The sequence below is a fragment of the Otolemur garnettii genome, unplaced genomic scaffold (assembly GCF_000181295.1).
Source record: "Otolemur garnettii isolate 467f Iridium unplaced genomic scaffold, OtoGar3 scaffold00090, whole genome shotgun sequence".
NCBI classification, from domain to species: Eukaryota; Metazoa; Chordata; class Mammalia; order Primates; family Galagidae; genus Otolemur; species Otolemur garnettii.
The window spans coordinates 6,968,627-6,975,098 of NW_003852485.1; the positions used below are offsets into that span (position 1 = coordinate 6,968,627).

The 6,472-nt window shown below is 41.8% G+C and overlaps 1 pseudogene; it reads left to right on the forward strand.

The window, feature by feature from the left end:
- The window catches only part of LOC111727009, a 13,122-nt pseudogene extending 6,771 nt beyond the window's left edge, over window positions 1–6,351 (forward strand).
- The last annotated feature ends 121 nt before the right edge of the window (window positions 6,352–6,472 follow it).

The window sequence follows — 6,472 nt, forward strand, 5'->3', positions numbered from 1 at the left end:
ATTAAAAAAAAAAAAATGGAGACTTTACAGCCTTTGTATTATCCTGGATGGAAGTGGAACACATTATTCTTAGTAAAGCATCACAAGAATGGAGAAGCATGAATCCTATGTACTCAATTTTGATATAAGGACAATTAATGACATGGGGAGGAGGTGAGCAGAGAGGGGAAGGAGGAAGGAGTGGGGAAGGGATTAGCAGAGAGAGGGAAGGAGGAAGGGGGGTGGGGTCTTGGTGTGTGCCACACCTTTCAGGGGCAAGACACTATTGTAAGAGGGACTTTACCTAACAAAGCAATCAGTGAAACCTGGTTTCTTGTACCCTCAATGAATCCCCAACAATAAAAAAATAATAATAATAAATAAAATAAAATCAGAGTGGAGCAAACACTCTGGGCTGTTGCTGGAATTCCACAATGGGCAATGGACCCCTGAGCTCCCACTTTTAATTCTTAAAAAAAATAAAATAAAATAAAATAAATATATATATATATATATACTATCATGAAAAACTATTCCTCAGTTGCAGGTGTGTAGTAGAAGTTTACAGAATAAAAATGAAAATGAGAGGGACACTGACAACCAGCTTCTTTTCTATGTATATTTTCTACTGATTCTGGAATTCAAGAGTATTTATGCCTATTATCCTGCAGTCTTCTTGTATTTTATTGTTGTTGCTTATTTTTAAAGATCATTTTTGCCTGTTCCAACATTTTATAAGACTAACTTCTTCGCATTAACTAAAATTTGCAATAATTTGGAAAAAAAAAACCTGGGGGTCAGGGAAGCATTATAAATTATTACTGAATTATCCTGAGGTGTTCTCTCAGGCAATAAAGGGCATAAATGGTATTTACTACGTTGGCTGGGGTGCAAATTTAAAAGGAACCCTCACACTTGAAACCATTGGAAACCACTGCTTTATAGTCAGGAAGTTCCACTAAAACGTTCCCAGAGACCAAACCTAAGTGTAAAAAAGAATTAGGAAATGCCATTCAGTACATCTGAACAAATTCTGTAAGTCTACGGGAGCCATGAGCTGTATTTCTGTGCAAAGAAATTTTCTATTTTGATTGTTAATGGCTTCCTTCTCAGATTTCAAGTGGAACACTGGTTACCCAAGAACCCTCAATCTCCATATCCATTATAAGTGGCAGCTGCTAACTGCTCCTTGCTTTGCATAAATAAATCTTAAACAACAGGTGTGAATTAGCACCTTATAAAACTAGCTAAACACTCATATAGTCTTCTACGTGGTCTAACTTGAGTTGTTATTTAAAGTGTGCCCTTTCAGGGCACAAATGTTTTTGGCCTCCAGGTACTCCAAATTCACCTTTTCATTCTCTCAGCAAATATCTATTGAGCATCCACTATCTGTTGGACATTATGCTAGGAGCTAGGCACATCACAGTGAATAGACAGACATAAATAGTACCTTCAACAACTCACAACCTAGCAGAGGTCAGAAAAGAGTCAGAAAAGCAGAAAAATATTCAAAGGCCCTTGGATGGTAATTGGGGAGGAAGGGCTGCCGAGAGAGCCTGGGGTCGGCAGGACCACTACACAATGGACTGGGAAACAGACCACCACGTTGTTTTTGGCAACTCACAACAAGAAACAAAATTTTAAAACCCAGGAAGCATACAGAACAACTTAGATATTATTTTTAAAAGCGAAAAGAACCCTAAGCTGCAGAAAGAACTCAAGGCCACTGCTTTGCTTGAAACCCTCATCTAATTTTAGCCCTGGCTAATAGAGAGCTCAAACAGCCTCCCTACTAGTCTCTCTGCCACTTCCCCCTCCCTCATTCCCACTCATCATCCACCATACACCCTACTTCCCAAGTTAGCATTTAAAAAGAAAGAAAAAAAAACTCCAAAGCGGATCATCTCTTCCCAGTCCTGCATTTCAGTGACCAACAAGAGAAGCACGGTTTCTAGAGCCTGACTCCTGGAGCCCCACCTCCCCACCCTGCAGTGACCCTAACCTGCTCCGCCTCCCCACCCCGCAGTGACCCTGCCCTGCAACTACAGGATATTCTCAGATATTGTCACTCTTCTCTTACTAGCTCCTGACAAAGCCAACACAGCTTTTTTTTCTTTGCTTGCTTCAAAATTTTTCATAAACAACTGGCACACCCTCGCTCCTCAGTCAAGACAAAGACACTTCTTCCAGCTCCCACAAGTGGCACACACTGCCCCCTGCTCAGTGCTCACGCCCCAGGCCACCACACCACCGTCACACAGCCATCAGTTCCTCTGTCTTCCTGCCTCCACCCCTGGGTTGTGAGCCTTTCCAGGGCAGGGACCGCACAGGACTCCTGTACTTCCCCAGTGCCTCACACACAACAGTACACGCTGTAGCTCATTCCACGCTGTCATCAGATAGGGGGTAAAGGTGATGCTGCCATTCATTTAGACACAGGACCACAACTCCTGGAGCCTGATTTAGTTAGCACCAAACTCTAAGCATCTATTCAATACAGTGGGGAACAGGAGAATGAAATGAAAATAAGACTCATGCTGGCCAAAAAAAAAAGGGAAGGGGGCAGTGAAGGTGCTCAGGTGGGGTGCCCGAGTGCTACCCTGTCTCCTCTGCACCGCCCCTTTCCTCCTGCACATGAAGACTCAAGCGTAGGACCAATGTGGAGAAAAGGCTGAGAAATGCCAGGTGTACCGTGAGATACAAGGCTGGGAAAGTATCTTCCCTTCCCCACCATGGTCATCTCTGTGGTCACAGAAACTGGGAAGGGAAAAAGCACACTGCAGAGAAAACGCCTTTCTCTGGATGTAGAGACACTCCGCTACTCTGAGCCTTTGCCAGTAAACCCCAAAACACAATGATGTAAGAAATCAGAACTGCTTTGAAGAAGCCACATTCTTTTTCCTTTTTATACCTATATAGGCTCAAATGTGAAGTCATTCCAGCTCTACACAGAGAATAATAAATAGCAGGTCGCTGGTTCCTTTTTGTGCTTAAATCGGCGGATATGTAAGTTTGGCAGTAAAATCCTACACGTGCCAGTCTACCTCCATGAGAGAGTATGAGAGAATAAAACTGGAAAATATGAGGAAAATCACGGAGGAAAGAAAGTGACAGAAAGTGTAAGAAAAGGTGGTATCTCCACTGCCCATATGATTTCGGGTGTTTCTGCTGTCAGTTTTGTTTATGTATTTATTTACTTGTCTTCGTTTGTTTGGACCATCAGGCCGCCTACCTTTTAGCTGAGCACTACGGGAGAAGGAATTCTGCAAGCACAGTCACGTCTCACAGGACTGCTGACACTCATCCAGCACCCCAGTGCAGCCTGAGTACAAACCCTGTTTACCGAGAAATGCAAAAATGCTACCAGCAACCCAAATAATGGTCTAGGATTTGAGTGATGATTCAATTTTAAATTCTTAAGAACAATGCAGGAGTCTGCAAGTACCAACCTTTTCAGAAGAAAATCTCCTAGAGGATTCAGTTAATCCATATGGATGAACCAAAGTCCACTGAGAAAATAATTTTCAAAGGACTCAACATGAATATGATATAGTTTAAAAAGTTGTAACGATTTGCATTAATAAGGTCTAACAGCCTGCTGACCTCTGGCAAAGCTGTTTTTCTCCTCCTACCCAGCTCCCCAGAGAGATATTCCAGTCTTATTCATTTCTCAAGGGTTTATCTCTGCAAAACCCTCCCCCTTGCGGATCCAAGAAGATGCTGGTTCCTATTACACTTGCCATCCATACAAAGCATGTAATCTACAAGATTAAGGCTCTGGTTTAAAAGAAATTGCAAGATGTTCTACTATGCAAATATAAGCAATTCTTCATCTATGCCAATGCTGAACACAGACTTGGGTGAGGACTTTCTTTAATAAGGAAAGTCCCCTGAGTTCTCAAGAATAACAAAAACCACAGCATACTCTCAGCCAACCTGAGAGCCCATCTATAAGAGGGAATCTACTCGGTCAGTATTCTCTTGCAATATTTTTTCATTCATTGTTCAAAAGGTATTCCATAATACCAGGGCTTTGGCACCACTCGGCCAGGCAGATGAGCTATACTCAGACAACAGAAATGATAAAAATTAACAAAAACTTTTCATTCACTTCTTGACATGCTCAAATCTGGTTATCGCTTCTGAAACTCTTTATAATGGGTCCAAATTATGCCCAAATTGCAAGCTCCCAAGTGTGTCCATTTGTTCAAGAAATAGTACTGAGTATGTAATACAGGACAGACACTGAATATAAACAATAAGTGGCATTGGTTCTGCTTTCTTAAAAACGTACAAACTTATGGGGAATTTGGGTGTGTACATCAATAAACGCACACAGCATAGTAAGTGCTACAAAAGACATGCAGGGTGAACATAAAGTTCCCATGCAATTTAGAGTAGTTTAACACAGTAAACTGCACACAAACTTTATGGACACCCTATATATTCAATATACTGTAGTTACTGCATAAAAGTTGCAATAATTCCTTGGTCAGGGAAAAAAACGGGCAAATAATGACTATCAATCTCAAATTTCCTGAGCACTGAGAAACTCCCCAGGCACGGAACTATCATACATTATCCCCTTTCATCCTCACAGCGATCGATCGATGAAGTAAATATTATTAAGCCCAATGTAAAGACAAGGAAACTAAGCTGTACAATAATGATGAGACAGAAGTAGGGACCACACGCAGACGTACCTAACTCTAAGAAGATGTAGCATCTGAAATAAGCATCAAAAAATAGGTGGAAAAATCGGACATGGTGGCTCACACCTGTAATCCTAGCACTCTGGGAGGCCGAGGTGGGTGGATTGCTTGAGGTCACAAGTTTGAGACCAGCATGAGTAAGAGCAAGACCCTATTTCTACTAAAAATAAAAAAGCTAGCTGGGGCATAGTGGTAGGCACCTGTAGTCCCAGCTACTCAGAAGGCTGAGGCAAGAGGAAAGCTTGAGCCCAAGAATTTGAGGTTGCTGTGAACTATGACAATGACACCATGGCAGTCTGCCCAGGGTGACAGAGGGAAACTCTGTCTCAAAAAAAAAAAAAAAGACAGGTAGAAAGAAGGAAGAAGAACAGGAACTCTCTTGTGGAGCATAAACAAAGGGAGAACAGACTGGAAATGTAGTTTCTTTGTGAATTGTACAGCAGTTAAATGTGTGCTTATCAATTTAGTAACAAATACATATTTTAAAATTGCATCCTATATAAAAAATTCAACGATATTGCTTTTTTGTACTCCTACATTTCCGGAATCATTTATTTCCCCTAAACTCCTCACATACATCCTCAACATCTGTGTCTTTTCATTAAAAGAAAGAGCTACCTGGGAAGTTGGTGCGCCGCTAACAGTCTGCTTGCTATAAACAACAACTGCAGATGAGATGATCCGGTCATAGAGAACATATCCTAAAGACATCCTGAAAGTCTTAACACTTCGTACATCGATGGTGTTATTTAAAGAGTAATATATGAATAGATGGTGTATGCCTCTTTTCTAAAAGATTTTTTTCTTTTTGATAAGAGTAGAGGGAACCTGACGTGAATCTTTCAAGATTAAGAAATAAAAATGGTTCACTAAATATAATGTATGTCTATCTAATTTATTCTGAAAAAATTACAAACCTCCTAAAGAAATATAGTGTTAAGAGTCAGCACTGGAGAGGGTCGGGGCAGAGTGGCCACGCAAGGTCAATGCTGGCTGCCTCCAGAGGCCAATCCTGAAGTCACCAACAGGTTTTTCAAACAACTAGGTTTACCCGCTAACTGGCAATTTGCTGATGTATGTGGAATGGTCCTGAACTCCTCGGCACAGCACCAAGACCAGTCTGTCCTGTGCTGCTTCTCTTCCCTATTACAGAAAAGTATGAAGTATTCAGAAGAGAGGAGGAGGAAAATTAAAATCTCAGGGACAGGATGTTACGTCATTAGTGCATTTCATGAAGGAAACAATCAACAAGACCTGTGGAACAAATGGAGTGATCCACGATGTTGTGAACAATAAAGACAGATGCACTTTGAATCTGAACCAACCTTGAAAAAATTCCTGCCAGAGTCTGCATCAATGAGCCCTCAAGAACAAAGCAGATACCTGGAGAGCTCTGGGCTACTCGAGTTACTCAAGAAATCAGAGCCCAGGAAGGCCAGGCTGAGGCACCAAGTATAGATGAAAAAGTGGATCCTCATTTTACTGCATTAATAGATGGGCATCTCAATGAATTAGATGGGTGGAAACTATTTCCAGTTAACCGTGAGAAAACTAGGGATGAGACTTTATTAGAGGATGCACAGGAGTTTGCAAGAAGTTTATGGAGTGTGACCCAGATGAATTAAGATTTAACGCCGGAGGCAAGAGGATTGCTTAAGACCAAGAGTTTGGGCTCGGCACCTATGGCTCAAGCGGCTAAGGCGCCAGCCATGTACACCTAAGGTGGCGGGTTCGAATCCCCAGCCCGGGCCCGCCAAACAACAATGATGGCTGCAACC